Genomic DNA, 23821 nt, shown 5'->3' with positions numbered 1-23821 from the left:
ATTGGTTGTGGAGTGGCCATATGTTACATGATAGTGGGGAGAACGTCCTCTGCTTTGTGTAAGCTCCAACCAGGATGACCTGGCACTTGCTCAAAGTGATCTTTCCTTGATGGCAGCAGTTGATCAGTTTTCCAAATGCTCAATAAGTTTTGATGGGAAGGAGGAAGGCAATAAACGATTCTGTTGCTTTGCTCTCCATAGACAAGTGCATTGTAGTAATGCAATAAGCATACTGTGGTGTAATAAGGTGTCATTTATTATGATTGGAACCCCAACGTACCCCTCCAAGACTCCACAACACAATGTACTGCTTCCTTTTATATAGAAGTTTATATAGAAGTGATTTAGACCCAATGGTGAAACTTTCATGTTTGTGCCCAAGAGGACCAAGGGGAGGCTAACTTATTCTTTATGCATTCATTTTCTTTCTGCAGACTTTTATCATCTGTTGATCTTTCCATAAAAAACAAACTTTATGTGCTTTCCCTGTCTATGCTTATTCTCCACTGTACCTATAGGGGCAACCATAGCAGTCACCTAGGCTGGACTTCAAAGATGGCTACCATTGTTTAACTCTATTATATGGTGGGTTGATGGAAAAATTGGTGGATTAATTTATTTCCCTATTTATTGTACAGCGCTGCGTAATATGTTGGCGCTATATAAATCCTGTTTATTAAAAATAATAATAATAATCAGTTTTACTTTTATTTCTTTTAGGTTCATGGGATTGTAAAAGGACATTGAATTTCTAGCAGGGTCAACAAGTATTTTCTGAACTTACTGTTTAGTACTTAGCCAGAAAAATGACAACTAATGCAGCCAACGTAATTAAGAACCATTATTCTACCATCTTCCAGTTTTGTTCCTTGGTTTAGATACCTTTTAAACCTGATCTCTAGTGAAATACTACCATACCCCAATACCCTCTAACTAAAAATTACCTAATGGGCCCTATTTATTAATGTGCCCCAAGGCTGGACTGAATACACTTTCATCAGAGAACCTGGGTGATCCAGCAAACCTGGAATGTATTTATTCAAAGTCATTTTCTATTTGCTAGCAAATGTTTTGAATAATGGACCAGATGCATTCCAGGTTTGCTGGATCACCCAGCTTCACTGATGAAAGTGTATCCTCTCCAGCCTTGGAAAACTAATAAATCAGGACCAATGGCTCATTTATTCTTCTAACTGCAGTCACATATTGCTCCAGTTCTTCTCCGCTCTTCTGTCTTCTAAAGATGGGGTCCCTCTTTGGTTGTCAATGTCACTGTTTTCTTGATATTGACACTTCATATTGGCTGTCCATAGGAGCGGGGCCCTTTCGGGATCCAGAAGAGAGTATGAAAGTGGTGTGGTTAGCACATGGGGACCATTGGGGTGCCGGATTGGCGACCCCCATCCACACACCAAGAAATAGTTCTGCCAAGGCACCTGGATGGTAAAGTCTAGGTGTTCCTATACAAAGAATGTAACATACAGGATGGTCAGAGGGAGGTTAATTCCCCCAAAAATAGGATTTAAGTTTTTTTTCTTTTTGAAATGACTTCAAGAATGTCAGGCTACCCTGGGGCTTTCTAGAACTAATTGAATTTTCCTTCGCTAAGATATGACCATGTGAAGGATTAATTACACAGACTGATACAAGGTCGTTATCTCTTTGAACATGGAGATACATTGTAACAACAAACTCATTTCCAGGGGACTCAGATTTCAGCACAATTCTAAGTTGTCACATGAATCACGGCTCCTTCTAGAGCATAGATCCTAAGTTGTTCCAATATAAATAAAAAAAGGTCATTTATTGTCCGTCGCTCACACACAGGAATTTGTCCAACTTTTTGTATATTAGGCTTTATTTCCAATGTAACACTGGAAACTGACTCCTGACTGAGGGGCCCAGAACAAAAATAATAGTAATTTATCCATTGGTTGTGATAGGTAAGCAAAGTATTAGGTATAATTGGGGAGATTTCCCTTCTCTGTCCCAAAAATAAAACAGGAAGTGGGATGAATCTCTCCAAATGTGTCCAATTGGACATTTTCTCCTCTATTCTTGTTCCCATGACCATTCCATAAGTTTGGATTTTCCATTCCTTGTCCTGGTCACCGGGAGAAATAGAGAGCTTTAATGTCACAAGTAGGGACATAGATTGCAGAAAAACATAATGGGGTTCTCCTAATATGCTACCAATATTATGGAGGGAACAGTGTTTTAGGATGGCACACCTCTTTGGTGGAATTTTTAGGAACAGAGCACAATTGTGATTTTTGATCATACTTGAGGTGTACATGGATGTCAGATGGCAGTAGGACAACCAGAAAGAATTTAGGTGGAAGATTATATTATCCAAGTATGCATAGCCAATGGGAACCATAATACCAAAAGGAAATTAATATCCCTATTGTATAGAGGGACCCATCCAATGCCCTTGCATACAATGTTGATTGCAGCCTGATGCCCCTACCCTATCCAGTTAAAAATTCCAGTACTTCCCAGTATGGGGACACTTGCACTGACCCATTGCCCTCATGCAATACCTAATACCCCAATATGTATTTGTAAACATGGGGGCTGTCATTTGCAGAGTAAAGGAGCAACATACGGGAATATGAGAGCTGGGATTGTCAATGCTAACATTGGACCTTTGTAGGGGGTGCAGTAGAAATTAAGTTGGCAGATCAAGGCAAGGTAAATTTCCTATTAGTTTTACTTAGTGTGTATATGGCCAGTTGCACACTCATAGCCCATAGTGGTTCGATAGAAAAGGGATGCACCAGGTGTCATGCAATGAAAAATAGGATAAGAAGAATCGTGTTTAGATTCCCCTAGTCAAAAAAAGAGCATTAACCATTATATGGGGTTGGTCCCATTGCAATGCAAAATTTGGAGCTTTAAAAGGCCTGTGGTGGTGATGGGTTAGAGAGATAACAGACATCTCTAATAGGGGTTGGGGTACAAGAATATTAATATTATTATTATTATTATTAATATTATTATTAATAATAATAAACAGTATTTTTATAGCACCAACATATTACACAGCGCTGTACATTAAATAGGGGTTGCAAATGACAGACAGATACAGACACAGGAGGAGGGGAGGACCCTGCCCAGCAGAGCTTACAATCTAAGATCAGAAATATCATTTTATTAAAAGCTGCAAATTTAGGAATCCTAAAATCTCATTGTAAACCTTGTGATTTTAATGCACAACGTTACATCTACTTGAATGCAGAGCCGGGTGGCCTTTTTCTTTTTGCAGGTCACGGCAGACTGCAGATAAATTTATAGTGATTACAAAAACAGTGACATAGGCGGAAGAGACGACCCTGCCCCAAAGAGCTTACAATCTAAGAGAAAATAGAAATCAGGAACGTGGCACCCTTTCTCCTTACATGCTATTGGCTGGACCACTATTTTAGCCTCCGTTGGCCATGTCCCTCGGTATTTTTTTTAATATTTCTACACATGGCAGCATGGAAGTGTTACTCATATTTACAAGAACTGATTTTTCAGACATCTCTGGAAACACGTAGCTCTATTTTTATATTCCCTCTTTGCAGAGTTTGGAGGAGCAGGTCATACTTTCTAGTGGCCTCCTTAGCTCAGCATATATACGGATACCCCCCAGGCTATATATAACTCCGGTCATTAAAGCTTCATGTTGATCTGATTGGGCTCGGGGCTTTTTATACTGATAGCTATCTGTAAAGAAGTACAAGAGGGGGCTTAGGTTATCTTGGTTGAAATCTCTGGTGTTTTAATATACAGTGTATACAGACCACCCAGGTTCTGTGCCAACACAGCAGTGTATATGATAAACCACTAACAAGCTTTGCTAAACTTATCTCACACCATCCATTAACCCGCCCGGTGCTGGGGATGTTGAAGGAAATCCAAGGAGGGTAAAACCACCAAAAGGAGGGTTCATATCCACCAAACAACTTTGTTGCTACATAAAAGAAATCCAATTTACCTTCAAAGTGTGAAAGTAGAAGACTGATATTCACCTTTCCAATGGGTGTTGAGTAAAAGCTTTGCTTTATTGGGCACCACTACTGCCCATTATTGCTACTGGGTAATCCGATATCATGTCCTGCGCTGCACATTGTTGCCTGAGACAAATGGTTGTGCTTGTTTTGGGTAAAAATCTGCCATGTATACAGCAGTCTCTTGACATCAAGAGATCAAGAAAAACTCACTGCTATGGAGAAGAGCACAGTGGGGTGCTGCTAGCTCATCCTCCCCCTCCCTTCTCCATAGAGCTGGGTGTACAGAACTCATTCATTCTTCTGTCACTGGGAAAGATCACAAAAGATTGCTTACAGCAGGGGTGGATATAATGCAATGCAGTGGATTCAGCTGCTTGAGGGCCCCTCGGACAGTCCTCAGCCAGCAAAGGGCCCCTCCAGCATGGTCCTTGCCTGCAAGCCTTCCCTCAGTTAACAGCTCACTAAGCTAAGGGTGCTCACTGTGAATTGGTAACTGAGGGCAAGCTTGCAGGCAAGGATCATGCAGTTTGCTGCAGAAGTCCCTGATGGCTAAGAGTTTACAGTATTTATATAGCACCAACATATTACGCAGCGCTGTACATTAAATAGTGGTTGCAAATGACAGAAGATACAGACAGTGACACAGGAGGACCCTGCCCAGAAGAGCTTACAATCTAAGATCAGAATTATCATTTTATTAAAAGCTGCAGATTTCAGAATCTTGAAATCTCATTGTAAATCTTGTGGTTTTAATGCACAACGTTACATTTACTTGAATGCAGAGCCGGGTGGCCTTTTTCTTTTTGCAGATCACGGCAGACCGCAGATAAATTTATAGTGCTTCCAAAAACCAAAAAAAACTGAAACTGCAAATCCTTGTGGATAAATCCCGAGGAACCAAGAAGGGGTTAAAGAAAAAAGAATTGTTTTATTGCATATATTTTTAGCAGGGAAGGAGTTATGGGAATTGCGGCATCCCTCTATATATAACTCCCGCATTTCCTCTGAGAAGTCTCCTAACTTTCAATGAGCTTTGATTTTTGGAAAGAGACACAAGCACGGATGATAGAAACCAGATTGCCCCAGCTAGGTGTCTTCCTTTCGCCTCCCTGGCCGCGGTGAAGAAAAGTAGACGCTGCGCTTTCCTAACATGTGAAAAAAAACGACTAAGTTTTCGCTTTTCCCTTTGAAGAAGTTTATTTATTCTGCATTCTACAAACTCGATGGAAGACGGAAAAGTTTGGAAAAGTCTTCAGCTTGGTCTGTTCAGCCAAATGAAGCTTTGACCTTAAATGGTAAAAGATCCCAGTTGTGATTGAGAGGCCGGACTTGGGGGGAGAAGTGGCTTTTTTGGTTGGTAATCGGCATCTCTAAGAATAAACTGCAATTTCAAGCACCAGCCGGGACCAGAGAATCTCATGTAATCCCTGATGAAAGATGCAGGGAGGCGGCGGATGGGAGACTTTGCTGTATCCTTCTGGGTTGATGCTTCGGGGATAGAAGGACGGATTGGGTACCTGCGGCAATCAGGAGCCTGGAGGATCTCAATGGGCCATGGCACATAAAACAAGTAAGAAGACCGTTTAATGTATATTTTTATTGCCGCTGTGTCTTGTAATGAAAGAATATTGCAGCAGTACCATCTGATCATTTGATGGTGGGAGAGCCAACTTTATCAGATATTAATTAAATGGATGGTTAGGGTAGGCCCTGGTCCTTTGGAAGGAGATTGTATAATTGGATTGGAAGTCAGTTTGAAATGGAGTGCTAGGTATGGGGTGCTAGGTATGCTTGGCTCAGCTGAACATTCAGCCTAATATCTATGGAGCAGCCAAACACTTCTAGCATGACAGTTCTTTCTAACTTAAAGGAACCCTATAGAAGGTTTGGCTAGCTAGCAAAACCCCATAGACATGAGATTGTCACCCAACCTGTGATTGGGTCTACAGATCCAACCTGGGTCAGCACTGTAGGCTAACTTATGTAAAGCTCCAAGTGCCATGCCGATCCTTCCATGCATGATCTTGACCTTGACCCTGTTTTTATACACCTATAAGGGACTTACTAAGCAATTCAATGAAGGATCAGGAAGGCAGCCCAAGAACCTGAAACTTAAAAAACAAATGATCAATGGCAACTTGTTGTTCTGACAGGTTCTCTTCAGTGTTTTGTAACCTTTGCACAAGTCTCGATGTGCAGAGAGCAGTTTTGCACAGATATCGATCAGTAGATGAAATCTGTAATTGGCAGAGCACAGTGATACACAGTACCAGATGTCGTTTTTCATCACATTAGATCAGTCGTGATAACAAATATTTAATGTTTGTCGGTTTTTATGGTAACTACCCAACAAGCTTCATCAGTGTGGTTTGCATGACCTTGGTATATAAACCTCAGTGTTTTGTGGTTGAGGGAAGGTCAGATGTTGTGGTTGGCCTACACATGGAGAGGGGCCCATATTGGGCTTCCCTTGTAACAAATTTGAAATAAGGAATCATTGTGCAGAAAAACCAAGCCAGTTGCAGCTATTCTTTTGTTAGCGATCATGAAAAAAGTAACTAATTTCCAATTGGCTAGTTACTATGAGCCCGCCCCTGAGGAGAGAACCTTACCTGCTTTGAGTCTTTTCCTGCATTGTGAAATGATTGTTCCCTGGCAGTTCTTGCCTGAGGGGATCACAATCAAATCAGTCACATCCCCTGCATAGTGCAGAACCTTTATAAAGGGGGATGCCACCCAAATGCTAACTTTTTGCTGAAATTTCTGAGCTCAAGTTTATGGCCTTTATGATAGGGCCCAATCTGAACCATGTGATGCAACTTATGGAATGGGATCTCCTCTGCATGGGGTGTGAACCCTGAAGTTTTGAGGTTTGTTTGAACAGAGCCCGGAGCACTGGCTGGTAGGTTCAATCACAATATCCCCAGCAGGTAAATCAGCCCACCAGATTCCAACAATACCTAATAACATACAACCCTTATCATTTACACAAACGTTTAAGTTTGCATAACTTGCAGAAGTGAAATCCTGAGGAACGTTCTGGACGAGGCTCTGGGACCCATCTGTCCTATGGGTGCCCCTTCTTCCCTTTTTTCTCCTGCTGCATTTTTTCTCATTTCTGTTTTTATATTTTAGGAGAAAATAAAGCAAAGGAAGTCAATAATAAAATCCCTAGGGGCTTGTTACCACTAGGCTGTGCAATATGAAATCAGCATTCACATTGCCTTGCACAGGGATAGGCATTATGTTTGGGTAACCCATTCATTGCAATGGGCTGCATTACAATGCACGAAACACGGTCCATGCTGTGCTATTGTTAGTGCAGTATACAGCCAGGCATTGCATAGATGTGCTGGGGAGGTGAACTTGAAATGCCATTAACAAATATTATCAAAGCAGCATACCTGTAATATGCATTGCAGTGCATTACAATAACTAGGGATATCTACTATTTTTTTTGGTTGCTGCCAATGGGACAGACAGCAAAGGGTAATACAAAATTGACAGATATTTCCAGGACAGAGGTAGAGTGGGTATTCTCAAAATGGGGGTAAGTTTTGTAATGATTTACTTTATACCTAGTCCTGTCCCTAAAGCTCATAAATGTTAATAAAATACCTTTACTGTCGAAATCAGCTCCATGGCAGCCAACAGATATGCCTAGGAATTTGGTCACATGATCCCCTTCTGCAAGAGTTGAAGCATAGATCCCTGCACCGAGGGCTGTTTTTTGGCCATTTTTGAGACCCCAAGTGAGACCTCCCTCTCAAATTAAACCATCAGAATAAAAGTGTCCCACATGTGCCCTATGCAACCTAAAATGTAGGAAATAGTATACATACTGTTTTTAAAGCTTTGTACAATGATCTTTGAAAATGGATATCACACTGATAATAATATATAGCTGAGCCCAGGGATTGTATCACATAGCTTTCCCTATAAATAAAAAGTAAAGGAAGGAACTTTATGTCCCTTTACTCTTTCCCAAGTTGTTCCAGAGACAGCCCCAGCCAACGTGCAATAGACTGACATCATATAATTTGTGGCCCCCTGCCCCTGGTATGCCCACCTTGCTGTGCCAACCTTCACTTTCAGCTCAGCCGAGCTCGCTCGCCTTCCCAGGCCCATGCAATGAGAATGATACCACTGAAGCAGCTGCAAAACCAATGGCCAGAACACGTACAGAACCATTAGGAGATTTGGTGCAGAAGGAAGCTATGGAGAATGCTCTCTGCCAACGGAGAGTGGGCATCCAGCTTAATGAGTTAGTGTCCACCCCAAAAAATTGGCCCTAGGGGCATTAAGTTGTGAGCCCCCTTCAGGTATAAGTGGGGCATGTTCAGATCAGCATTTACAACCCCTGTGTGACTGCTGTCAAACACTAACAGACTGTTACTGCTATGCTTTTGTAGGTGCTTTTAAATGGCTGCAAAAGCCCAGCAGAGCTATTACAAGCATTGAATCCAAAACCACATGCAAATGCATGAAAATTCTTGCATGAGTGCTTTTAGGCTTATTCAAGCAATACCAATTCAAGCCTATGGGTGGGTGGCAAACTGCCACTGAACACTACACGGCGTCCAACAAACCACACTGCCGCCTCCTGCTACCTGTCAAATAAAGGATAATGAATGGGCACATTTGGTTCAATGTTAACCACTTTGCAAGCAGTATTGAAAGGTAGAACCATTTGTAAAACTCAATTGTCTGAGCTTGGCCAACATAGCTATGGCTCTGTACAACACTATATAATATGTTGGCGCTATATAAACACAAAAATGATAATAATAAATATTAATAATAAAACAGACCTCCAATACTGATAACCTAACATAAACCTCTTTCATTGTATATGAAAATATTCGTCCTCCAGAAAAGAAGGAAATAAACCAAATTCTGATACATCCTATAACCAAAAGAACACACCAAAGAAAAAGAAGTCTCTCTTGATGTAACGTGGATATGCAGCTTCCCGTTCTGCTATTGTTTGGCCGGTTGGGTATCATTTAGCGTTCCCATGATCTATATACAAAGCTGACTGATAATCATAACAACCGCTGAATTATAGGACTTTGGAGGAAATTTACACTTGAATTTTCAGTATTTCCTCTTCTGGAACCCATCCAGACATCACATTCTGGAAAGATAAATTGTTAAAAAAAAAAAGTTACATTTCCAGCTGTCTCCCACGCTGAGCCGACTATAGAAAAGTGTGAGATTTCATGTGATGATGAATGGGCTGTTTGTTGCCGTTATCTGTTGTTGGATCTTCCAGCTCCAAGCAAAGTGGCAGCCAAGTGATGGGAAGCCGACAAATCATGACATCCATTCTACAGATTTGTAGGGATGTTTAAAGCTGAGTGGCGTCGCTGTTTGGGTTCGTGGCAATTGGTAAATCGTTCCGAACCTCCAACACTCGGTTCTAAGAGAACGGAACATTTGTCCTGTATAAACTCTGCTAACTGCCATGGGCTCAACTGTGGTCACAACCTTTCCGACCAAAGTGAATGGGACCAGTGGGGAACCATTAATTTTTTTTACCACGCAGATCATGGTATGGTTTCCAAAAGAGATGTTGTTTTTGGCTGAACGGTTGTTGTTGAAAGATCTGCACCACCGCCCAAGCCTTGTGCAAATCTGTTTGCCCATGGTGGGGTTTGCCACTCTCGGGCCCACAGTAGTCATTTTCTATGTGCTCAGGAGCTGCCAACTGCAAGGTTTCAGACCACAGGAATGAAAGGCCCCCTAGAACATAGTGGGAAGCCACAGTCTGTTGTGTAAAATCACTCACTGATGTTCCTTACGGGTAACAATGGGCCGTAAGCCCAATACCAATGCCCCAATGACCACAAGCCAAATAAATGCTCACAGCTGTTTTCTTGGGCACATGAAGAGCATTGATGTAGATGGGAAATGTAGAGAGCTGGCAGAGGCTACCCAAGTCACCCAAAGGTTGGCAATCTAAATTTTGCTTCAGCTTTAACCCACCATCGCTCAAACTGAACAGAGGCATATTTGAGTAGCACTACATTTTGCTGTATTATTTGCCTTCCTGCCCCCCTCCATCAACATGCAAATGAAATGTATTAAAAAACAAACAAAGAGGATGATATATAAGGTTGACCTGATGTCTGATGTCTGGTGTAAAAGTGAAGGTATGTAATTGTTTTCCCTATAACTAATGGTAAGCCAATTTTATCCCTCCACTAAAGCCATTTCTCTTACCTCTAAAGATGAGGCATTATTTTTATCCCATTGACCAATGACACCGGGCATTTTTCCCCCACTGATCAATGAGAATGGGAATTTTTTTTGTCATTGACAAGTGGCACCAAGCATGCTGTGGGGCATTTTTCCCTCACCAGCCAATGACATGGGTATTTTTCTCCCAATGGACACCAAGAAGGGGGAATTCAATGTTATCCCACTGGCCAATGATGCCTAGATCTTTTTTATTACCAACCAATGACCCCAGGCATTTTTTTCTCTCTGGCCAATGACAGGGGATATTTTCTCTCAGTGACCAATGGCCAGTTACCTTCTTGCATGGAATATTTTACTTAGCTCAGTGGATTAATTGAAGTTCTGTTGGCTTCATCTATCCAATCTCGTGTAAGAATTTTTTTTTTTAGATTCCTTGCAAATCTAAATATTATCACTTTATTCACCCCTGAACATGCTGTTGTCACTAAAATAGTTGAAGACATCACATAGACTGATGGGAACATTTCCTTTTTTTAGTGTTGCTTATCCCCCTTTCCATCATTTTCTGTACTGGTGACAGTCTCTAGGGTCACTAGGACTAATAGAAAGGGTGGCTCACCCGGCCATAAGTACCAACCTTGCAGAAGTCCTCACCCTTACCTGCTCTATGCAAACAAAAGTTTTGGTTTTAGATAAAAAAATATTGAAATTGAATTGTTTCCCCTGTACGTTATTATTATTTCTTTCATATTAGACTTGCATTGCGGACGCAGATAATACCAACGCATTTCTCTTGCTCCATGAGAAGCTTCAGGCTGCTGTGTATATAGTGATCATCCCGATTCCTAGATGTCAGATTCACTATCCTCATTCTGCTGCGAATGTTTGCATCATGAGTCATCTCCGGGACACTCGTGTTTAGATGGAGAGCTTCGTCTTGTGCAGCTCAGACTCTGCTAATTTAAACTTTAAAAGGGAAAGAGAGGAGATGTTATTCAGCAGGCCAGGGAGAGCCTCGGGGTTAAAGCTGAACTGCAGGCAAAAAGCTAAATACAGACATGTGCAAGGATTTGTATTTCGGTGTATACATGCAACAAGACATGGCTGTCTGTCCTGCAGTTAGGTAACATTTGCAAGTCTTGCTCGGCCCTAAGCTTGTGATCAGAAGGTGAAATGAGAAGCAGCTGAGTGATGAGTTCATCTATCTTTAAGTCTCCTTTCTTTTTCTATCATTATGTTCCTTTTAGTACAACTGGTTTGTGTTGTTGCCTCCTCTCCCATTCTGAGCTTAGCATGCAAGAAACTAATACCCAGTCCAAACACTTACAATTATGGTTGGGATTAGCCCACTGGAGCACTGTAGAAAACCTCTGGTGGACCCCAGTGATACGCCCCAAGTCTGTGAAATATAGGGGGTCACAGGGCAGCCAAATGACCCTCTAGTTAGCCTCTGGCCCCTGCTGTTTTGCCAGGAATACTAAGCATTCTGGTGTGGCATTCTTCTCATTTCCTTAGGTGGAACCCGGGTCCCCAGTCGGACCCTGATTACACTACTTGGCTAAAAATATTAGTATTACTTTTTTATTCATATAGCACCATCATATTCCATGGTGCTGTACAGAGCATGATATAGACAACAAGGGGAAGCCTAAATACAAACATAGTCAATACATAGTACAATATGAACAATATAAATACGAAAACAAGTACATAATCAATGCAGAGTATGATCACACCCAACAAATTGGTTTAATGGATTGCAATATTTTATTATATTATTATATTATTTCACCAGTCTGATATATTAAAAGTATAAAATCAAACTGTGAAACCATATAGATTGAGATAAATATAGATCTTACTTCTTCTGCTCTGTCTTTACAAGCTCTTGAAGAATCTGTGTCTAATGTGAAATCCTAAAGTGCCACTAAAGGAAATAATTGCCATGTAAGATTAACAATCATTACCAATTGGATTCCTTTCCCCCTTAACGAGAGTTAAGCTGCATACACACTTGCAATAATTATCGTTGTAAATGAACGAATAACGACCGATCGTCCGATAATTGTTAACAAAAAAATGCACAACAACTGACCAACAACACCGACGAGCAAGGATTGTCGCTGGAAACTAACGACCATTCTGGCGGATCTGATTGGGCGACGATCACTCACTATATATTGTGTTTATGGTCGTTCAGTGACCGTGGATCGTTCCCGCAGCACGCTTTCTCCTTTACACGACACTTCCTGCATTGTTCAAACAATTGTATCTAGCCTGTGTACATTATTGGTGGATTATATTTGAACGATCCTATCGTTACAGCATGTACAGAATCGTGCACAATACGATCGTTCAAAATAATCGTGCATAATCGTTAGTCTTTCGTTTTCTAATGATAATTATTGCAAGTATGTACCTAGCTTTACACAGATCCCTGTATATGACTGATAGGTAAGACAATTGGTGACCAATTACAATCAATCAGATTACGACAATGGGTACATTGTTTCCTGTTCTCCTATAGTCACTCCAATATCCCTTTTGACTTGTTTGGTTCAAATGAGGAACCAAAAAGCCCTTTGGCTCTTCCAAAGTAGGGACTGCAGGTGCACATGAGGTCAATCAGTTAAAACATCAAAATATTTATTCAAAAAATAATTTTCCAAATGCATAATCAAGATAAAACTTCAATATTTAACTTGGTTGGTTGTGGTAAGTTACATGGCATTGCATGCTTTGTGCCTTCCGATGAATGGAGTGCTATGAGTGCATTCCTTAGACATCCAAAGATAAATATATTACGATTCCCCTGACAACAAGCATAATTAGAACATCCCTCACTAGATGCTGTTTAAACTTCGGGATCCTGCTTTGTTTTCTGTTGCCCCAACAACAACAACTAGGTGGTAATATTTCTCATAGAGGAATGAAAATCCTCCTTACGCCATTGGGGAGCGTACAATGACCCTGATTTATTAAAGCTCGCTAAGGCTGGAGAGGATATACTTCTATCAGTGAAGCTGGGTGATCCAGAAAACCGAGAATTGATCTGGTCCAGGATTGAAAACATTTGCTAACAAATAGCAAAGAAACCCATTCCAGGTTTGCTGGATCACTCAGCTTCACTGATGAAAGTGTATCCTCTCCAGCCTTGGAGAACTATAATCATGTCCAATGTATAAAGTATTTTGTTTATTTGGAATTCCATGGAACACATAATATGAACCTTCCAGGGCCACATCTCCTACCACAAACAGATGATATTTTGGATTTGTGGATTGTAAAGGTGTCAGTAGACATTAGAGAATTATTGCTTTATTTCCCCTGTTGTGTAGAGATGAAGATTAGGGTGTCCATGGACGTTCCACATTCTCAGCCAATAAATTATAGTGATCCGTAGTTTATATTTCCCTTATAATAGGAGTGTTCACTTTGGTGAAATCTAATCTCAACCTAAAGGGTTTTATTCTCCCTGCTGTCTATTATAACATGGATTGGGAATATATCCCAGCTTGAACCCTCTAGGACCTAGGGATCCATTTATACAAGATGGGGGAGGGTGCTGGATCCCCTTCTGCTGTTTGGTTGATCTGGTAACCATTACCTTCCAGGGCAATTGAAAAGCATTACAATGCCCTGATTTCGCTTCTGATAGAAGGTGTTGGGAAGCAAACATCTCCCACATCCCTGACATTCAGCCTGTGGTTAGGGGACTACATGTGGCTTTTGGGTGCTTGTGTGGGGCTCGAGATTCCTGCAGATTTAAGTCTGTCTTTTGATGCTGGCCTAGTCTCTGACCATTTCTTGTACTATGTCTCTGACCATCTCTTGTTGTGTCTACAGTCTCTGACCATCTCCTCTCCTATGTCTGCAGTCTCTAACCATCTCCTGTACTATGTCTGCAGTCTCTGACCGTCTCCTGTACGATGTCTGCAGTCTCTGACCGTCTCCTGTACGATGTCTGCAGTCTCTGACCGTCTCCTGTACGATGTCTGCAGTCTCTGACCGTCTCCTGTACCATGTCTGCAGTCTCTGACTAGGGATGAGTCTCTATGCCTCTGGCATTCTCGCGAAAATTTATTCGAACTTCCGATGGTTCGGCGAAATTTCGGCGAACCTATTTCGCAAAACCATCAGAAGATCGAGGAGAATTTAACCAGAAGATTTACAGCAGATTCGCAGGATTCCCTGGGAATCCTTCTGTTTGTGAACCCCGGGGCACTAGAGGTTAATTACCAAATGATACATATATTACAATGTCAGGAGGTTCTTCTGTGCTGGGCATCTACCCCAGGGCACTACAGGTTAATTAACCTCTAGTGCCCGGGGATCACAGAGGATTTCCAGAGCTGCGTGATGCAACCCTGGAAATCCTCCTGTTGGGCAAGAGCTCGACCTCTCGGAGAATCAGAAGGCCGCTCTCGCTTACATTTTCGGTAAGCGAGAAAGGCCCAATTTGCCGTGAGATCGAATTTAATATTCTCACTCGCTCATCCCTATCTATGACCATCTCCTGTACTATGTCTGCAGTCTCTGACCATCTCCTGTACGATGTCTGCAGTCTCTGACCGTCTCCTGTATAATTCCTATACAATGTCTGCAGTCTCTGACCATCTCCTGTACAATGTCTGCAGCCCCTGACTGTCTCTTGTAGTATGCCCACAGTATAAACATCTCCTGTTGCATGTTGGCACTCTTTAATAACTTTTTGTACACTACATATATTCACTATCACATGTGGCCTAAAACCCGGTCTCACATGCCTCTGTCATTTATTATTAATGTCAATTTGGACAAATTAATAAAATGGAGGGTCACTGCTTAACCAGAGTTGCTTAATGGTCCATAGGAGAGTTCTGAAAAAAAACTTTTTCAGGGTCTAACTTTGGGGAGGATTGTTCTTACATGGGACCTCTCTGATGACCATGTCCACCACTGGAGAACATCATCATATCAAGCGTATGTAAACCCTGACAATGAAATTCTTTAATTTAATCTCATTTTTGTTCCATTAAATATAAAATTGAAAGTTTTTTTATTATTTCTTTTGGATATATGAAACAAAAATACCTGTTGATTGAATGAGGCCTAGATGAGTTTATGCAACCTCTTATGCCTCTGAAATCTTTTGAAGATCTTTTAATATAGACTAATTTTTATGTTTTTATAATTATTTTATATACTGTAACTGATTACCATTTAGAATATGGTAGGTGCAGTTTATAGACGATGGCCCTTTCCATTCCTCTCTTACTAAGTTCGACCCTTTGGTACTTAGAATTTGATGACTCTTCTTAAAATAATTAGATTGCCACGGCTGCTAATGGAAAGTTTGAGGAGTCATTTCACAGGTGCTTACCAGTCCCCTATGGGTCAGATTGCCAAATATATTATTTACTAATATGACGCAGGATCTTAGGTCTCTGCAGTGTGGGAATAGGATATTTATTGGCATTTTGCAATTACATGTGATTCCCATATAACACAGAGCCCCAGAATCATGCTATATACAGGCAAGAAGTTTATCACCGACTACCCATAGTGCCTTGCTACAAATCTTCTCATGTCAGCTGTGTGTGAAATTTGCAGCTGGGATCATGTGAATAGCCCTTTCCCCATTCTTCTCCCTCCTGGGAGATCTCTTGTGTGTTTAATGATGTTTAGGCCATTGTATAGCTGTTGTTTAGTTTTGTCTCCATGTAAGATTGTGTTTATCCTCTCTGTGACTCCGTGTGGCTCCTGGAAATATACGTCTGCAGCCTCGGCTCTCTTGTGCAACTGGTAATGCGTGTCCATTTCCTCTGGGCGCTAAGTGTCACGTCCCGTGGGAGAGCGAGCTTTAATCCCCATTGTAGCCACGTCTTCATGTAGAATGCTCTGCCCTGTGGTCGGCCTGTGGGATCGATGGATGGTCACGTACCAGTTGTGCAAGAAGGCGGCCTTGTTCCAGTCAAACAGCTAAAACGCAATATAAAAAACATGCTTGTGAACCATTTTATCTTCCAGATGTTTGCTCAGTTAGTCTTGGGATTCACATACTGCTCGATGCCGTTACACTTATTTTGTATCTGTCCACCAGTCCTAAATTCCTCTTTCCTTGATCCAGGTGTGCAGCCTTGTCGGGGCCGTGCAGATGTTTTCCTGATTCTACAAATCCAGGCCCACCTTTGGGATTTGTACTTGCATAACCTAGATCCATAAAAGAAGGATGGCACAAAAAGATCAAAGGGTCCATTAGGTTCCTCTTATCACTTATCAGGTAATATCACAAATATACAGAAAAAATACAAGTAGAGAAATGGCCACATTTAGGCTACATATGTTTGCTAACATTCAACATATGGTTTTGGAGATTGTTGCCATAAGACGCTGTGAAGGTTCTGCCCCAAGCGGCATGGAAAGGAGGCAGCTTCTTAAAAAATATTACTTACCTGGTTCTATCACGTATTCTTTTCCAGCTGGCAAGGTAAACTTTGCTAGGTTCCATGTTACTGGCTGGTAGCACAAAATCACCTGGGGAGCAGAATATAAGTGACATCTGGAGCACCCTACAAGGAATGATAGGTTGGAGAACCCTAATGACCACTGGGCTTTTTGCTGCAAGGTGACCCAGGTTTTGGCCCCAAAGTCAATCCACCAGAGGGAGAGTCGGCAGAGGTATGAGTCTGTGTATAGACAGAGAGTCAAACCACCGCCAAGAGGTCATCAGTATCCAGGTGGAAGGTCAGGGCAGGGATGGCAACAGACAAGGCAGCATCGATTTCCAGGCAGATAGTTAAGGCAGGTGACCTGAAATGGCATCAGGATGGAAGATCAGGGCAGACGGCAGGCAAGGTGTCTTCAATATCCAGTGGGAAGGTCAAGGCAGAGTCAGTATCCAGGTGGGAAAGGTAAAGCAAGGTGCTGGCAAGGCACATGCTGGGAAATGTCCAAAAAGTTAGGTAGCTAGGGTAGTGCTAATATAGCCTGTGGCCCTTTAAGTTGGCCCTCATGTTCCTATCCATGTCTGTTATGGCGCAGCAAGGAGCACACACTGTGCCGAGTACAGTGGAGACCAGTGTGGGACCCAGACAGATTGCAAGGGGCCACCACAAGATCCTCCAGGTATGGTGACATTAAGTCAATGTGAAGAGCTCACTGTGTAACCTAAAAGCCTAATGTTTAACACATTGGATCATCTGCTCAGATCACAGCCTTGCCTTCATGGGGCCAGAGCTGGAGAAGCTGTGGGAGGGATAGCAAAAGTTGGGTGGCCTCAAGTGGCAAAGCTCTAGAGCCACCCACACAGTAGGGGGCAACCATTTTGCAAGTAAAAATGATCTGATCAATGTAAAGGTAATGTAATATATTGCAGCTTACCGGTCTTTATATGTGGTTACTGCATTCATTTTTGTTTTAATATTTTGCTCTGATTCTATGATGGAGAAACATTGCCAACTTAGGACAGGTCCTATGATCACCTCATCCCTCCATCATCTACATGACATTGAGGGGTGTTTTGTAGTCCACAGAAATTGGTGGAAATATTCCAGGTTTATGTGTATAAATGGCAATAGCTGATTCCAACCAGGGAATGTTTGAGGGAATGTCAGATTTTCTGTTTTATAGAGCCCAAAATGTGTACTTGCTGAACCATAGTTCCTCCTTAAATGGGATTTGAGTAGGGTCCTGAGTTATGGTGAACCTTTTCACCATCTATTGCGGGTCTGATGGCTGACAGCTGCCTCCAGCACTATCATAGGCTGAAGGATAATGGAGATATATAGCTCTGTGTAATCCCCCTTGTTATGATTACAGGGAACAGCATATACAGTGCTCACTATAATGTTTAATACACTTCACATCACACTCTTCATCATGTCACAGGCATATCGTCCAAGGCTCTGAAGAGGACAGAGGGTGCCTTTCAGACTCCAGCAATATCTTCAGACATTCCAGATGTTTTCAGCTTTAAAAGTTCACCAGAACTATATATATATATATATATATATATATATATATATATATATAACAATCACCCATTGATTTGCAGTTTTCCTACATGTGTATGTTGTATAGCTCTATTCTGCAGTATATGTACCTAAAATCTGTCTTTTGACATGTGCATTCTGCTGAAAATTGACATTTTGCTTGGATGCCTCTGTTCCGTAAGCCAATAGGTAAGGAGGGAAAGGAAAGATAAAGATAAAGGCATGAACAATACACTTGCATTTAACAGCATTCAAAAGGTATTGAGTGGGGCAGTGGCATTGGAAAAGATAGACTGTCATGGGAGAACCTGGGTTATCCAGCAAAAGTTGGGAAATGTTTTCGATCCTGGACCAGATTTTTTCAGGTTTGCTGGATAACCCAGGTTCTCCTATCATAGTCTTCTCCAGTCTTGGAGAGCCGTAACAAAAATCAGGCCCAGAGTCTGCAGCTTTTCAATTTACACAGAATGGCCAGAAATTTGCAGACATGTTACTATGCCACCTACCTATAAGGCCAAAAATTTGTGCACGCCTCTCCTAATAAATGGGTTTAGGTGTTTCCAGTGAACGGTACTGGTATGTCATTTAAGACAATTGTGCTCTTCCAACTTTGGTTGGTGACAATTTTGACATTACCAGTTTGGTGTGAAGGATCTCAACTGGCCTCCACAAAGCCCTGACGTCAACCATAATGAACATTTTTGGGATGAAATGAAACTTTGACTGTGAGCAAGGTCTTCTCATTTAATGTCAGTACCTGACCTCAAAACCTGACACAAGATCTCATAGATACCCCCTAAAATCCTATTAAAATCCTTCCCAGACTCCACCTAAAATATTTGCTAGCATAACCAGCTTTCAAGCACCCTTGTTCTATCCAATCAAAAGTGTACAGGTGTGAATCAGGGGATAAAGGGTGCTGCTCACAGCCAGGCAAAATTCAATGATTAGGGGAGTGTCTGAGAGCTCCTCGGGGGCAGTTCCCTTTTTCTCCTGTGAAAATGCCATCCCCACTGTGTTGGAACGAGAGGCAGCTCAAAATAAGTGGCCATTGTTTGGGAAGTCCAACCATTTCATATATGTGTCATGGTCAGGTGTCCCCACTTTTGCCTATAATATGTGATGCTGTTTATAGCACAACCAGCAAGATCAGGATTTGCTCATTTTTCTTTCCCGGGTTTTCTCGCAGATTTGTCATGTCTTTAGAGATCTATACACTTTGTGAAGTTATTCATGAAGTGTGAGCTCTGCAAAGAAACATGTATCTACTCCTAAAGTTCATGATTCATCTGCCTTGCAAGTCGATTTTCTTTCCTTAAGCATTTAATGTTTTTTATTAATGAGTTTCAGCTGTAAATGTAGAAGTTTGGGGCTGTGTTAAAAACCATATGTGCTCTGTTATCTACACATCAAAGGATTTGGATCTCATTCATAAAAAAAAAATGTACAGTCTGTATTGTTCATGATAACTTACCACGTTGCAACAGTTGTTTATACAAAGAAAATTAAATCTAAACTTCAGGCACTAAAACTTTCATTTTAAAATATTTCTCAGTAGCCCTGTACACAATGTTACTTTTTTGCTTGCCTGGGCCCAAATGGGCTTTATGATTTGGAGAGAAAGACAGCTTATCTAGTTGGGGTGGGCCATGTTACAGGAGAAAAAGGGAACTGCCCCTGAGGAGCTCTCAACCACTCCCCCTAACACTGAACCTGCCTGTGAGTAGCACCCTTTATGTATCGATACACACCTGTACTCTCCTGATTGGATAGGACAAGGCTGCTTGAAAGCTGGTTATATTTTAGATGGAGTCCAGCAGGTTGGGGGTATTGTCCATTTTTCACAGTTAAACTTAGAAGCTTAGATGCATCTCACCCTATTAATCCCCAAATGCTAGGAATGCAATGATGTACAAACTCATTATTAAAGGTCCTTCTACCCCTACCAAGCTCTGCAGGGGGGTCTGTTATTATACTGCCGGAGACATTAACCCCTGACCAATAATAATCCTATCTGTGTATATTTTTGGAAAACATGACAGTATGACAGACGATATGCTTAATATAACACTGGCAGCAAAGATGAAATGCTGATTAAACAAAGAAAATGATTTTACAGCACAGGGAGAGGAAAACTGTAGGTAAAGGATATGGAAATAAAAACAATACGACCATACAGTTTGAAAAAACAGTTACGTTTCATTAATGGCGCAGTCAGAATAAATGACATTGAAACTTATATGGTATCATGCTTTTTACATTTAAATATATTGTGGGAATCCTTTTTTTAGTAATGTAAGTTCCTATAAGGAGTTATAGGTTCAGACTGCATTGTGTGAAACGCCATACCAGTTGCAGGAGCAGGAAACTGCCAATGGCCCTCTTCCCCGATACATGTTTGCAGATGACAAATCTGTGTACAAATACAAACAATAAGAAAGGAGATGATAAGGATTCTGCCCAATCGAACTTAGAATCTGAGAGGTGGGGGAATTTATTGTACATTAGGTAGGAAGATCAAATTCTGGCTGATTTCTGATGGTTGGGAGAAAGAGGAAGGTGGGCAAGCAAGTTCGAAGTGGTGGGTCTTGAGAGCTTCAAGGTCAACCTAAATTTGTTAAAAGTAGGAGCCCTTATGGAGTTCCTTATGGAACAATGGAAGGTAATTTTAGAGAGTGGTGGCAGCTTTAGAGAAGTCTTGGAGTCATGTGTTGGAAGAAGTGTGGGTATTAATTAGTAAGTCATTGGAGGTATATTTCTGCACAGGGTCAAACAGTAGATGGGACAGAGGTTGTGAAATGATATAAAGGTAACACACAGAAGCTTGAACTTAATTCTGAGGTGACACGAGAGAGAAAAAGCAGATGAGAAGCAATGGGAGGATAGGTAAGTTAGGCTGCAGCTTTCATGATGGATTGTAGAGGTGAAAGTCTAGTAGATGGAGAACCAAGAATCAAGGAGAATCAAGAAAAAATATAATGTGTGGAAAGGTTAATGGAAAGGTTTGCAAGGGTGGAAGCCAGAAGCAGCATGTTCCTAAGGAAAGTATTTAATCCCTTTTCTTTGTCCAGCCTGCTAACATATCTGAAGTTCCCCCTAATATTCAAGAATAAGTCTAACAAGAAGAATCTTTCAAGCTCTCAGTATTTTCACAAAAAGGCCAGAAATGTTTAAATATTGTTTTAGTGTAGAGAGTTTAAAAAGTGCAGGATCTAAATTTAGCTGAAAGTACAAACACAAGGACATTAGGTAAGAAATATATATATATATCGAGGACAACCCAGATAATGAATTAAAATAAACCGCAAATGAAAAGCAGATGTCACATGGCAGAATTTGGAGTGACGTTGCAGAAGGGAACAAGTCCCGGCAGAATCACCTTTTTTGGAGATGTGCCGCTCTCGCTGGGGCTGTTTTCACCCACCGGCCCATCGAATCGTCTCCATCACATAATCCAATTGAGGGATAATTGTTTGTATTCCAGGACTTTTTATCCAACTGTGTGCTGTGGCTTTTATAAAAATAGCAAACACAATTATATAATCTGTGTCTATTCTGTGTTCTCTTGGCAGAAGGAAAAGTCAACTTTTTAGATTTTTAAACTTCTCTAACAAGCCAACTTTGAATTCTATAAATACATTCCTTCGGGGAACACTTCGATTTACTAGAAGTGGGTGCGTGGGCAGATAAGGATTTTAAAATGGATCTGAATCCAAACTTTTGACTTCCTCAGAACGGGGGTAGAGGAAAAGTTTTCTAATATGGAAATTGTTCCAGTGACAAATTTTGGAAGGATTTCGTCTCTTTTCCATTTGTATTTTTATATCTAGTAGATATGTGTTAGCACTACTAGCAGTGGTATTCATTTATTTTTTTTGTCTATAGATGGGACTTCTTCAAAGAAAAATTCTCCTGCAAGGGTGCATCATGGGATCATGGCTCACACAATCTACCCAATGTGATAGAGATGGCAAAAAATGTTGGTTTTAAAGATTCCCTCTTTGCTAGATGGATATCGAAAATGCTCTGGATATGGTTGGTGGCACTAGTAGTGGCAGCCTATAGTGATTGGTAAAAAAAATTACCCAATATTACCTAAATCGTAAATAGTAATGTGATCGGTACATCATTAATAAAGAATAAGAAGCAGTAACGAGACGGACTGTCCTTGTGTACTGTTCTTCGGGAATTTCCTGTTACAGGCGGGCAACTCTTCTTCAAGGTCCGCACACATGAGTGTTTACAGTACACAATGAGTCTGATTTAATAAATGTCTCCTAGACTGGAGAACATAGGAGAATCTGGGTGATCCAGCAAACCTTGAATGGATTTCTTAAAAATCATTTGGTATTAGCTGTTTCCTGGACCAGATATATTCTGGATTTTCTGGATCACCCAGGTTCACCCATGATTGTCTATCTTCTCCTGTCTTGCCCCATATGTATGGTCCACTAATATCACCCACCAGCTTTAAACAGCTTACAAAAAAACCCATCCAGGGTTTGCTTGCTGCCCTTGCCACCTCCATAGACCTCATCGGGAACTGCTTATCACCACTTATGCAAGCATTGGCAACATTTTATAAGCAGTTTCAATTAAAAACACGAGTTTGTAAACGCCTGAAAAATCCTAGCGTTTGCTGCTTGTTACTGCTCTCCAACTGCTCGGTGCCTCAGCATAGTAATTGTAGTCATTTTTCTATGTTAGTCTAAACTTACCTATTTACATTTATTTTCCTAAAATTACGTTTCAACAAACTTCAGTCCAAATGGCAGCGGCAGGAAAGGCGACCCAGATGGATGTAGCCATGAGTTCACCATAATAACCCTGTCTAGTCCTCTCTAAATTGGTTTATCAGCCCCAGTTCATAGAAAGCTCTCATGTTTTATGTAGAAAAATGTTATTTGGATAAGGAATAGTTTAGTTATCACCGTGTTATGGTTACAGAATGTCTTTTTATATACTAAAATTTATATTTAAACTTATATTTGCATTGCCGATATTTTACCTTTGCATAAACAGAACTGACAGAGTTATTTTACAAGGATAGATGTAGAAAAGAATCACAAACTGTAAAATTGAGCGCCTGCTAGAATCCCTAAATACCACCAAGTGTCTCTTATTTTATTGTATTTACATAGAACGTGAGAGCAGCTAGTACACCGTCCCAGTCTTGACACTCCTATGGGCTCCGTATCTCCAGGCCTACACATGGCTGTCTGCAGGAGCAGGAAGAGGAAGCTACAATTGCATCATTCCTTTCTTCTTTACTTTCTTTACTTTTTCTACCTGGCTTAAAGAAATATATTTGCTACCGGATATTGGAGGTGACCTGATATAATAAATTAAAAAAGTGCTGATCCTCAATGTTCCCTGGACCTAGGGAGCTACTGAGCACAGGTGTATTCTGCAAATGGGCTTTCATTTAGTTACAAACTGTAATTATTGCACTCCCTGACACTCTATGATGCAGCTTTAATAGTCTTGTTGTAGTAAGTGTTAGTGCTTCTGCAATGCATTACCATGTGGCTGTCCAAAAATCAATAAATGCTGAGACTTGAAGATTGGTTTACTACAGGGGTCACCAGCAAGAGGAAGGAAGTCCTGATTCCTCTATATGGATAGATTTGTGGGGTCACCATCACT

General features: G+C 41.1%; 1 protein-coding gene across 4 annotated transcripts in view; it reads left to right on the top strand.

Annotated features, from left to right (window-relative positions):
- IRAG1 (inositol 1,4,5-triphosphate receptor associated 1) overlaps positions 1–23821 on the top strand; it is a gene marked incomplete at its 3' end in the record, with an annotated part of 67832 nt that overhangs the window by 8424 nt on the left and 35587 nt on the right. For 2 of the 4 annotated variants that reach the window (XM_072422265.1, XM_072422261.1), the window contains 1 exon segment: positions 4493–5568. 4 annotated transcript variants of the gene reach the window in all.

This window comes from Pyxicephalus adspersus, chromosome 9 (genome assembly GCF_032062135.1).
Source record: "Pyxicephalus adspersus chromosome 9, UCB_Pads_2.0, whole genome shotgun sequence".
Lineage (NCBI taxonomy): Eukaryota > Metazoa > Chordata > Amphibia > Anura > Pyxicephalidae > Pyxicephalus > Pyxicephalus adspersus.
This window is presented reverse-complemented; position numbering and strand designations above follow the sequence as displayed.